The sequence below is a fragment of the Crassostrea angulata genome, chromosome 2 (genome assembly GCF_025612915.1).
Source record: "Crassostrea angulata isolate pt1a10 chromosome 2, ASM2561291v2, whole genome shotgun sequence".
Taxonomy (NCBI): Eukaryota; Metazoa; Mollusca; class Bivalvia; order Ostreida; family Ostreidae; genus Magallana; species Magallana angulata.
Genome location: NC_069112.1, coordinates 53,967,826 through 53,980,552, shown reverse-complemented (window position 1 = coordinate 53,980,552; position 12,727 = coordinate 53,967,826). Strand labels below are relative to the sequence as shown.

General features: G+C 31.5%; 1 pseudogene; it reads right to left on the bottom strand.

Moving 5' to 3' along the window:
* Positions 1–2,773: 2,773 nt before the first annotated feature.
* Positions 2,774–10,915, bottom strand: LOC128174500 (multiple epidermal growth factor-like domains protein 10; annotated as a pseudogene).
* Positions 10,916–12,727: the final 1,812 nt, after the last annotated feature.

Here is a 12,727-nt window from a genome sequence, read left to right as displayed (position 1 = left end):
AAACAAGGAAGTAATGAAAAGATTCTACGTTGTGAAATAATGCACTGTTGAATTTAAATTCGAAGAGTAGTCTGTTTATAGAACTTTAATAAACAAGAATCATTCATCCAGGGAGCAAGGACGTACAAAAGGTCATCAATTGTTCCCCCAAAGTTATGCAATAAAATATATCACCAGTTTGTCTAGGTCCGTTATTTTCATAAGATAATGCATCGGTGCACACAACACAACAGCACGTTTGTTGCCCTATGGTTGTATACACACAGAACTTTCCTATAACTGAACCTTTATATTTAACAGTGTAGTAGCATGAAAACAATATTAATTATGCCGTTTAAATAAATATATGTGCCGAATTCTACAATAATATGTACACTAAGTATGTACTAGTGTGATCATTAAATAAAGTAGGGGACTATTTCTGGAAAACTGTTGCATGATAAATAAATAAACGCAACACAAGGCATCATTTAAATAAAAATATCAATTTATACGATTTCGAGAAACATGATAGTATCTAAGGAAAGCACTAACGCTTATTAATGAATAAAAATCTCAAACTATATATTTAAAAAACCCCAAAACAAACCAAAACAGATTTAAAACGTTTTAACATATACACAAAATTTGCAGATAAAAAATACATTTTATGATAAATAAGATACCGTCGCAATGTTATGCGATAACAAAACTTTCAGTTGCATCTTGGTTGTATCTATATACAAACTTCACTTTGGATTTTTTAACTAAAATGAAATGTATACTTGACGCAATTTATATTCGAAAAAACCAGAAAAATATCTATCAAACAAAGTAACTTACCCATGTAGATCCTTTATAAATTTCGATTAAATAAGACTATGCCATGTTTGTCTTTTTATGTCTATAGAGATAAGTCTGATATAATAATTCGTTCTATCATTGGCCAAAATCAAATGTTTAACATGTTAACATAAATGAAATTTTCATTTATGATTTTGCAACTATGGACATAATTTCTGAGAGACGTTTTTGTAGTTATTATATTGCCTTGTTTCCAGTCTTATTTAGTGTGGCTTTACTACATTCTTTAAGTTCCCCTTTCTACATCTGTTTCTTCTTCTTAACACAGATGTAGGGATGCTACACTTTTTAAACGTTTTCTATTCTTTTGATACAGGAGTATCTTTAGGGATTGGATGCCATGCTTCTTTAGATAATGTATACACAGTTTTATAAAAACCACAAAAATAGTTAATATCGCAAAACTACCCTCAATACATGCCTTGCTTCTCTATTCAAACTTACTATTATCGTTAAATAAAGGTGAAACACTTCAGTTTGACCAATTACTCTTAAAGGGGGAGAGAGAAAGAATTTATATGTTTACAAGCTATTTATGTTTGATGGAGTAACAGAAACCCCAGTGGCATCTAGGTTTTCTGAGAAATGTTCCTGTTTAAGTGTTATTCAACCGTATCGCTGGGCTTTTTATAAATCGGTTAGCTCATATATTGTTATAACTGTACAGTATAGTGCAAATGCACGATTTATCAAGCTTGCACTATCCTTCGGGTACAAAATTTTATTAAACAAATCATATCTTCGTGAATAAATCTTTGTGATTGTTTTCATTCGTTCATCAATCACTTGTTTTAAACTATCTAAATACACACTTACATCTAGAAACATCCAACCATTTATTTTTCTAATATTGATGTTTTACATTTTTTTCAAAAAGCAGTATATTATAAACCCCTTTGTGTAATTTATGATTGAATGTATAATCTTATAAAATGCAATGATGCAGGGTGTTAAAGAAAATTATGCATAAGGATACCTTTGCATTTTTGCTTATGCAAATATTGTTCATTTATTATTAACAAAACTCTCTCTCTCTCTCTCTCTCTCTCTCTCTCTCTCTCTCTCTGATATAATTATATTATGATGCAAGATACAAATGTTGTAAGCTGCATCTCATTATTAGTAAAAATGATGTTCTGCAAATACAAACATAGTCAATATGGCATTGTATTTTTTGTCAAAATATAATCCAAAACAATTTTATTAACATATCAAATTACATATTAGCTATCTGGGTAGTCCTGTGTAATCATTCAACAACAGTTGTTGGTTTGTTTCATAACAATGCGATAGAGTTAACACATGTGTGTGTCGGACATAAAAATGGTAGATCTTGCATGTAATTGAAAACCACGTTAAAATGATTACCCATTCCATTCTTGCATGAACATCCTCCAGTTACATGTAGTCTTCACAAGTATTCACAAAAAGTCATCATCTATGTGTTTATTTTCTTTTATTCTCTTTCTCCTTTTGTGTCTAAATGTCACCTGTCGGAAAAGCTTCATACATATTATCGAAAAACATTAGTGTAAATTTTGTCGTTAGAAGATTTAGACAAACTTATTTAGATATTACATGATTAATTAGATTCTGGTACCTCTAACATACTATAGAAAAAGCCTGTTGTACATCTTAAAAGTAAAATAAAAACAAACCGTGTTTATCACAAACAATGCTTTGAAAAACACAATTTATTGTAAGGATCTAGAAAAAGTTTCAAGTTTATTTCTCTTGAAGAAAAATCACTGTATTCCCAATATGACAAAAAAAGCGTATCTTTGATTTTGCGGCTGAAATTTACAGTCCAAGGTAACTGTAAGTCATGCGTGTGATTGAAAAGAGCTTCTCTCTTAGCTTTTGCTGCTGTTCTTCATAAAATGTTTGCCTATATTCCCTTTTCTTTGTACATGGCTTTATTTATCCTTTTTTATTCTGAAAAAAAAGCCCCAAAAAACTTGACACATGTAGTTACATGAATTTTTTTAACGAACAACATTCTTTTTGATAATATTCGTTATTAAATTGTGATTGTCATTCTTTGAAAACCATAATAATTGATTGAAAAAGATTATGGATAACAATTCAAGAGAGACTAACACTTGAATCATATTATATGGGGATAAAAATGTAAAGGCATGAGTTTAAAATGTGACAAAAGGGTAAATGCAACGATTTATGATGGCACTTCAGTATTCAGTAATCAACATAATAGTAAACGCATTAAACCATGACAAAGTCCAAAAAATTAACTTACCAAGAATTAAGTATGTGTAGCACCTGAAGCAAATGATAAGCAAAACGGCAATGGCGGATGAAAAAATCGTGTAGTGGTCAATTATGACACTTCTACCTTCATTAGTCTGCTCTTAAATACAAAATAAATGTATCATCATTTCAGATGATATGGTGCTTTTAAAGCTTACATAGATATAACTTAAACCACAGGATGAACCTGAACTACAATTCAGTCAACTGAAAGGTGTGCCATCCAGTCACATTTCCAGACCATTCAGTTGACTGAATGGCGGAGATTCATTCTGTGTAACATCAAATGCAAATTCCTGAAATTGCAAATTATCTTAATGGCCATATTACCGTCTTCACAAAGTTTTCCCTTCCAGCCTTTTTCGCAACCATCTTTACAGATTCCGCTTCTCTGATGACATACTCCAGAAATATTACAATGGGAACTACATCTTTGCATACAATTTATACCATAGTATCCTGGTTCACAAACTGTTTAAAGATGAACTAGTATTAAGAAAGGCAATAATGTAATAACACATTACAGTTCAACCCTGCATTTTCAATGTTATCTCATGATATAAGTTTTTGAGAAAAATAAAATGTTATTTAGCAAATTTTCCAAGAGACGGTCAAAGATAAAAGTTAAGCAATATTATTTTAGTAATATACATACCGACAACATATTGTCACTTAATAATGTAATATGAATAGTCAACTAAAATTATCTTTAGAAAGTATTTGATTTACATTGTTCATATGTGCAGCGTAGTCCATAATACCCAGGAACACACCCATGCATACAGACCCCTGTGACATGGTGGCAATGTTTCATGTGTTCACAATGTCCACAAGTCTTATTGCAGTCGAGACCAAACGTCCCGCCTTCACACTCTGTAAACAAAAAAAAAAATCAAATGAACAGATCGAACAAATCCATCCATTCATCCATCCATCCATCCATCCATCCATCCATCCATCCATCCATCCATCTGTCAACTAAAAACTTCATAAAACAATAAAAAAAAATCAACGAAAAAATCAACGAAAAAAAAAATGAATGCACACATCTATTTTTTTTTTAGTTTTACTTGTGTCACATGTAAGATTTTTTCCAACCAGGTTTGCATCCTCCGGAACATCCTCCTGTTCTATCGCATGTCCTAGGATCAACACAATTGCCTACTCTACATTTCATATCGCAGTTGTGTCCATACCATCCCGTTGGACATGTATCACAGCGCCCCGTTTCTTTGTCACATGATTTCGGATTTCCACAACTAGGTGAACATTTCTTTGAACAGTAGGCGCCATACGAACCGACTGGACATTCAATGCATTGTCCTGTTATCTTATCACATACTCGTGGAACAAGACAAAAAATAGTACACATATGTTTACAATCTTTGCCATGCCACCCATCTTGACATTCTTTAAAAGGGGAAAAAAAGAAAAGAAAAATTTATGATAACAAAATAATGAAACCGACATTTGTTTTGGAAAAAATGGTGAGGAATAAGGATAACAAAAAATGACAATTTGATTTAATATCATTTTTGTTCGAACTTAATAAAAAATTGTTATTTACAGTAATAAGAACCACTTGTAGTTATAAAGTGAAAATAAATGTAACTATTTGCAGAATTCATATTACAAATTCAAAATGATTCCATTGCTTAAATCAACAAGCATTTTGCAGATGAAAGATTTGTTCAGCTGTGGAAAGTCTTACTTATTTTCCAGTTTAATAATCTGTGATTTTAAATTGAATAATCTTAATTAAAGATTGTTTTATTTACCTTTATCACATTTATCCCCTTGCCTTCCCGCAGCGCAATTGTTAAAACAAATTCCATTGATATGGTTGCAGGGGATCCCTCCATTGCATTTGCCACACCTGTTTCTACATTCCGGACCATATGTGTAATTACTGCACTCTGTTTTGGTGCAATTTATTCATTATAAAGTCAATGCCAATATAAACAATGAAGCACATCTGGATGATTAGATAAATACATGTAGACATGTATGTTAACCTTCAGTATAACATTTCATTTAAACATAAACATGTATCAAAGCGAAAAATAATTTAATAGAAATAATGCAATTTATGTTTTAGTTCAATTATTTGACTTATTCTACACTCTCAATAATATTCAAAATCAAGTGTACATTTTCATTTAAACATATACATACATATATCAAGGCAAAAATTGATTTAAGAGAAATAATGCAATTTATACTTTGTTTCAAGAACTTGACTTATTTTGAACTCTTAACGTCATAAGCTAACCGTCAAATTGAATTTTCTATTAGAAATGGGTATGTAATAAATTGTCTCTCAAGTACTAGTTGTAACTTGTAAAAAACAAAACCTTTTACTTTTATTGCACTTGGCTCCTGTGTATCCGTCAACACAAACAGAGCATGTCCCATCAATAACGTTACAGTTTTCCCCCTGGCAATACTGAGAGCAAGGTAATGAACAATTCTCTCCATAAAACCATGACCTTGGACATCCTGTTCAATAAAACATGCAAATAGAAAATGAAAATGTTTTATTATGTTCACAAAGTTTTCAAGTAAACAATATTTATATCTGTTATACTTACGAGTATGCAAATAGCTCGTAGTGTACAGAAAATCAATAAACCCGTTATTCATATACATTTTGTAAATATATATACGTTTAAAGTTTGTATTAAACATCAAATTGAACACATCCATAATTTTTTGTCAGGGTGTTCGAGGATTAGTTAAGATTATCAGGAATATATAAGCTTGGCAAAAGACATTTTTCTGAATATTCACAATTTAAAGTTGTTTTACTCTTGTTGAGGGTGGACCTCCGACCATTTTTAATCCGCGCATGTTTTTAAGTTTTGATTTATTCATAAAAAAGAATTGGAAAAAGTCTGATCATAATAAATGTGAATCTGCACCTTTCATGAAAGTAATAGACAATTCTTGCATGTGTGTAAAAGTTATTACAAGAGTCATAAACACTAGTTAAAGTTAGTCAATGCAGATCTCTGTATAAATCAATAAATATTTTTTATATTGGAAGTAACGTTTACATATTATAGAAAGATAATACACTTTAAACAGTTAAAAGGGGTTAAAGAGATGCAATAAAAATTTTCAACTGATATAAACTGATTCGTGAAAAAAAATCAGTCCTGATCAATTCTATAGGTATTACAATTTGTTTAGATAAAAAAGGAGAACATATTTGATGCATGATAAAGATTCTATTCTCACAATATTCACTCGGATCTTTAAGGGTGTTTACTTTTTTTGGATTTATTTCAAAAATGGTAATAAAAACTTTTTTTTATTTTATATAACTTTTAAAACAGTTACAGTGCCTTATTTTCAGAAATGTATGCAAACAAGAACAATATTTTTTTTAATGCGTTAGAAATAATGTATCAAAGAGGCTTGTCAAAATTGCTTTGTATATGTTTAAATGCTTATTTTAATGAAATGCATGTAGGCTTTTAACCTTTATTTTCATATAATTATAATTGTATATTCCTTATACTTACCATATACTTCCAATTCACATAACTCGTTGAAAGCGAATTGGTGGTAGTCGGCTGGAATCGGGGGATGAGTCCTGTTGTTATAATATATAACGTACCTCCCGTATGTGTCCATAGGACATGTAATGCTGATAGGGTTAGGTATCGTTTCTCTTGTATATTTGGTGTCATGAAAGCACACAACCCCGTCTTTAATGTCCATTGTATTTGATAAGTAAACAGAAAATCCAAGAAATCTCGCAGTGTACGGATGTTGACCATCTAATATGTGAATTTAAAAAAAATGCCAAAAGTAAACAACAAAAACCTTTAATATAACGTCTTCTTACGGTTATAATCGCTGCGGGATGAAAAGTGTAAATTGTTGTTAATGATGACCAAAAAAAAATGGACTGTTTAAATCAGTTTTAAGTAAGTGTGCTTAAAAAAGAATTGAAACTAAGTCAACAAAATCATAAACCTCATTTATGCTAAACATGAGTTACATTAGCAACATGTATATTTGATTATCATCAAATGATTAAGTAATGAAAATACGATTTTTCTGTTTTGAATAAATCATCATATCTACTTAAAATATATACAATTTGACCGTTTTAGAAGGATAACAATTGTCCGTCTCACGAAAAAAAACCATGTCCAATCACAGGATGAATGACCATCTTTAAGTCCTCCTTAAAGATAGCTTAAAGGTGTTTAAAGGTAGCTTAAAGACGATCTTTAAGCCACCTTTAAGCTATATGTGTTGCTTAAAGGTGGCTTAAAGAAAGCGTAAAGATGGCTTAAAGGCAGCTTAAAGACTATCTTTAAGCCACCTTTAAGGACAACTTATAGGTCCTTAATGTCCAAACTTCTTTAAGCCACCTTTAAGCCACCTTTAAGCTACCTTTAAGCCACCTTTAAGCCATTAAAAAAAATTGAATTCAATATTGTGCTTAATTTCCAACAAAATGTATTAACTTTATGAAAGAAAAGGTATTAAAACGGTTTTTGTTCTAGAAAGAAAAATGAAAAAAAAAAAAATACCGGCCACGGCGAGAATTGAACCCGTGACCCTTAGTTTACTTGCATCACCACACTTCCTCTGCGCCACGGCAACTTACACATATATGAGCGTTCTTATATCCTATATATCAGTGGATATTGAATCACTGTATTGAATGTGTTTACTTGAAAAGATTTTGACAAACCATTCAGTTTGTAACAATCAATTATATCTAATTTATAAATTACATGCATGCATGTAATTAGAATGAAATATGGAACTTGGTCTTCAGTGAACAAAAATATATCATACCTAAATGGAAACCGTTAGATTCACTATAGTAGGCTTTCTTAGTTAATAAATTTAAACCGAGTAGATATACGTTCATCTAATTTATAGCTATAAAAATGTAAGAAAGAAAATGAAATCATTTCTTTTATTAAATGCATTGATACTATTAGGGTATTTGTTCAATTTCCCGCAATTTCCAGGTTTTCATGATCGAGGCGCCGTTCCAATATGTTTGAATATTTACATGTAATTGTATGTACATGATTTTTAAATTATCAATTCTATAACAAACACAATTACCAATTACCGGTGACGTATTTACTGCATGTGGCAATTGCAAATGACTTGTACATACAATTGTATGATGTGCCAGGCCGGGTATATTTGACATATTTACCCTTATACATATATTTAAATAATCAACCCCTATTTATGATCACCGGTACATTAATTAATTAGCCTCAAGATTTTACTCTTACATACATGTATCGTTAATTTGAAGACGTAACATCTTTGAAACCCAGAGCTAGGAAATAATACTTTGAAAATGAATTACAAATGTAAATTAACTTTTATTCACTAGACTTATCGTATACTCGTACATACTAAGATTCAACGCCTTTAGAAACCCTGACGTGCACCTGGGCACACGACACACCTGTTGTGTATATCTTGTATATTCTGTGTTAGTTCCAGGGGTTTTCTTAAGTTGGACAAACAATAGACTTTAATTAGATATACACAAACATGCACCTGGGCACACGACACAACTGTTGTGTATAACTTGTATATTATGTGTTAGTTCCAGGGGTTTTCTTAAGTTGGACAAACAATAAACTCTAATTAGATATACACAAACGAACAAAACTATGTCTAGACAAACAAAGCAGTAATATCCTGCCCGATATAACAAAGGCAGTTGAGAGTCTTTTCATCTTTACCATGTATCTAGCAGATCTAGAGTTAGAAATAATGAAAATTGAAAAAAAAATACAAACCTTAAACCGATTATCAAATTAAATCATGCATTTTTGGTTCATTATCTTTATTTTGTTTAATAACCGGATGAACTGAGAGAGAGAGAGAGAGAGAGAGAGAGAGAGAGAGAGAGAGATTTTTCACCGATTAATTTTTAATAGGAAACAAACATACTTTAATTAGTTTTATGCACATATTAAGATACAGAGACTGCGCTCATCTCTACAATAATTTTGAAACCTTAAACCGATTATCAAATTAAATCATGCATTTTTGGTTCATTATCTTTATTTTGTTTAATAACCAGATGAACTGAGAGAGAGAGAGAGAGAGAGAGAGAGAGAGAGAGAGAGAGATTTGTTTCACCGATTAATTTATAATAGGAAACAAACATACTTTAATTAGTTTTATGCACATATTAAGATACAGAGACTGCGCTCATCTCTACAATAATTTTGAAACCTTAAACCGATTATCAAATTAAATCATGCATTTTTGGTTCATTATCTTTATTTTGTTTAATAACCAGATGAACTGAGAGAGAGAGAGAGAGAGAGAGAGAGAGAGAGAGAGAGAGAGAGAGAGATTTTTTTCACCGATTAATTTATAATAGGAAACAAACATACTTTAATTAGTTTTATGCACATATTAAGATACAGAGACTGCGCTCATCCCTACAATAATTTTGAAACCCCCCAAAAATTATAAAGAATTTTATAACGGCAATCTGTGTCCATCGGAGCGGTGCTGATGATAGCGATCTGTGTTTAATGGAGCGACGATTAAAACCGCCTGGAACACACCCCCCCCTTCCTTGGAAATTATATAACCATCTCTATAAAAGAGCTTTTGCATTTAATATATGTTTTTATTGTTCAGCTTGATCAATATTGACTTAAAGGCCACTTAAAGACAGTGTAAAGGCAGTGTAAAGAGAGCGTAAATGCCACTTAAAGATGCTTAAAGGTGGCTTAAAGGTGGCTTAAAGAAGTTTGGACATTAAGGACCTATAAGCACTTGCTTAAAGGTGACTTAAAGGCGGCTTAAAGGTTGTATAGCCTTTAAGCTCCTTTAAGTCACCTTTAAGCCACCTTTAAGGACTTGCTTAAAGATGGTTTTTCGCCCTGTGAATTATAATATGTGTTATATTCTCAAGAAAAGAAACCCAATGCGTTTGCAAATTATATAAGGATATCAATATCATAGTGAGCCCCAACAAGTAACATTAAGCTCAAAAGTATCAAGAAACACTTACTCCAGGCGATATTATCTGTCCTGTATTGTATAAAGATGTGATGGACACTGTGGACTCCTCCCAAGTCCACGTGCAAAGTCGCCGTTGTGTGTCCGTATTCAGTCATCGTACACTGTCCCCCAGTAATAGACAGGTCTGAATACCGCCCGTCCACCGCCCGGTCAGCACCCCAGGGCTTACCCGTTACCGGGTGTTGCTGCCATGCAGGTCTATTCAGCGCAATGTTAACTGTATAAAGCCACATATTAATTAATATTACGTACTAATTTACCATATGATCAATAACGTTTTGAAAGTATCACTTTGTTATATTACACATAAATTAGATATTGCATGTACAAAAAGATCTGTGTATGATCTATGTATAAATTTTAACAAATATATGACGATATACCAAGCCAGATAATTTACAATTGACACAATTATTAACTTAATACACTATTTTATGTACTTTCTAATTTTAAGTGTTTGGCAATATAACGAGAACTCAGAACAAAATAATATGTAAACCTGTTTATAGACGCATATATTCTGTTTTTAACAAAATGACTTACCAAAGGAACATGCTGATAAAGACAATTCCGTGAAAAGAAAAAAACTCAAAATAATATCCATTTCGTTTTGAAATGTTGATTGCGGGAAGTCATTGATGGGCTTTCACGACACTGGAAAGATCTGGGGCTTCCGAGGGTTTTAATGCGTAAATGTTACTCATAGTGTCCTGGTTCGTGCTCAGTCATCCATTGAAAAATAACGATATTTAAATCCCATTTCAAGCTTGTGGTTTTCGAAAAAAAAAAACAAACAAACAAAAAACACGTTATCTGTCGTACTGGGAACGCATTGATAAAAATTATTTCACTTTCCCACTGATTTCTGTTATTGTCTGTTTATGATTATCACTTTATTGAATTATACATTACCTACTGCAACACATTAAACTATACCAATTATGTCTACTACATGTACATTTATTTCTGTCATTGCATATTGATTATACTAGTTTTGTGATGTTTATTTCATATGAATGAATAAAAAAAAATGCAAATTATGACATTATTCAGTAGTGAAGTTACATGATATCCAAACAATGCTTTAAGCTGGTCAGATAGTAACGATAAAATACATTCAACGAGAGTATATCTTTAAATCATCTATTACATAAATGACAACGATTTTCAACACAATACATAATGCATTTTTGTGACGTCGTATGCCGTCTGTTTCACGTGGCGGAGGTATCCTAACACTGCAAATGATCTAATTTAAACGCTTTATTTGTTTGGGTTTCAAAAAAATATTACTTTTATTTTAAATATTGTTAAAGCACTTCGCACCATCCTCAAAGTAAGCCACATTCTTACTTATCAAGGGTGATTTACATAACATCATGGTAAATCCGAGGGTAACATAAACATGACTCCCATTTGTACATCAATCAAATTTACGCAAAATATTTTTGATTGTATTGATCGTTTACCTGCTTCAAGCTGTATTGTACATTTATTAAACATCTTTTTTTCATTCTGTTGCTTAAACGTAGTAGAGACAGTCTCCAAGGCATTGCATGTAGTTTATAAATAGTCATATACTTAATACGAAGGTTTAAAACTACCAGTTTCTTTAATACTCAATAGTGATTTTATTGAATTCCGTATAAACAGTATTAACGACAGCATCTCTGCAGAGGGAACAAATGGCTTTATTGCTGTTTCTATAAACTTCACTTATAAGGTACTGATTCATTCCCTGAAACTAATTTTGTAAATATTCTACACACTAGCACTCCTTCCGCTGCGAAACATTTCTGAATCGACCGTCAAACACGTCTGAATTGATTTTTGAACACTTCTGAATGACCCACTAAGCACCTTTGACAACAAACTACATGATTTAATCATTCTCATAGTGATATACATTTGAAGCTATACTTGATAATTAACATAATAGTTAGTGTCTATCTAATCTTTTATGAACCTTGGTAAAATTAGTATGCAAATAACAAGGCATTTACACATGATATTAGGCATTGTTATTGAAATACTTTTTAATTTAATTTTGCATGATTTGTGATAATTTGTGACTGATTTGTGTAAAATTGTACGACGTAACATCTTTTGTAAGCTATCTTTACTTCTCCTTGTATAATTTTTTCTTCAGTCAACATAGATTGAAGCGTTTTATAAGATTCACCTGGATAGACAAATACAATTGCATAGACCTAATGCTCATTATTCCTAAATATTGGCTCAATTTGTTTAGTGAGGTCCATGAATAATAAGTACATGGGCTATCTCTGTTTTTATTTTGAATCTCTATTTCTAAGGACAGATGAACAATTTAAACAAGTAGTTTCCAGAGTCTGGTCCTTATTATTGAAAAAAAGGATGATTATTCTTTAAGTTAAAACTGGTGCCGGGCTACTGCATTTATAAATTACTGAAGTATAATATTGCTATGAAACGTTTTTGGAAAAGTGAGTTATCTTTAAATTAATTGGTTTTACAAATCTGCATTTAAATTTCTTGTTTCAAGGACTTAATAATTTATAAAGAAACGTTAACAACGTAACTATTACAACAA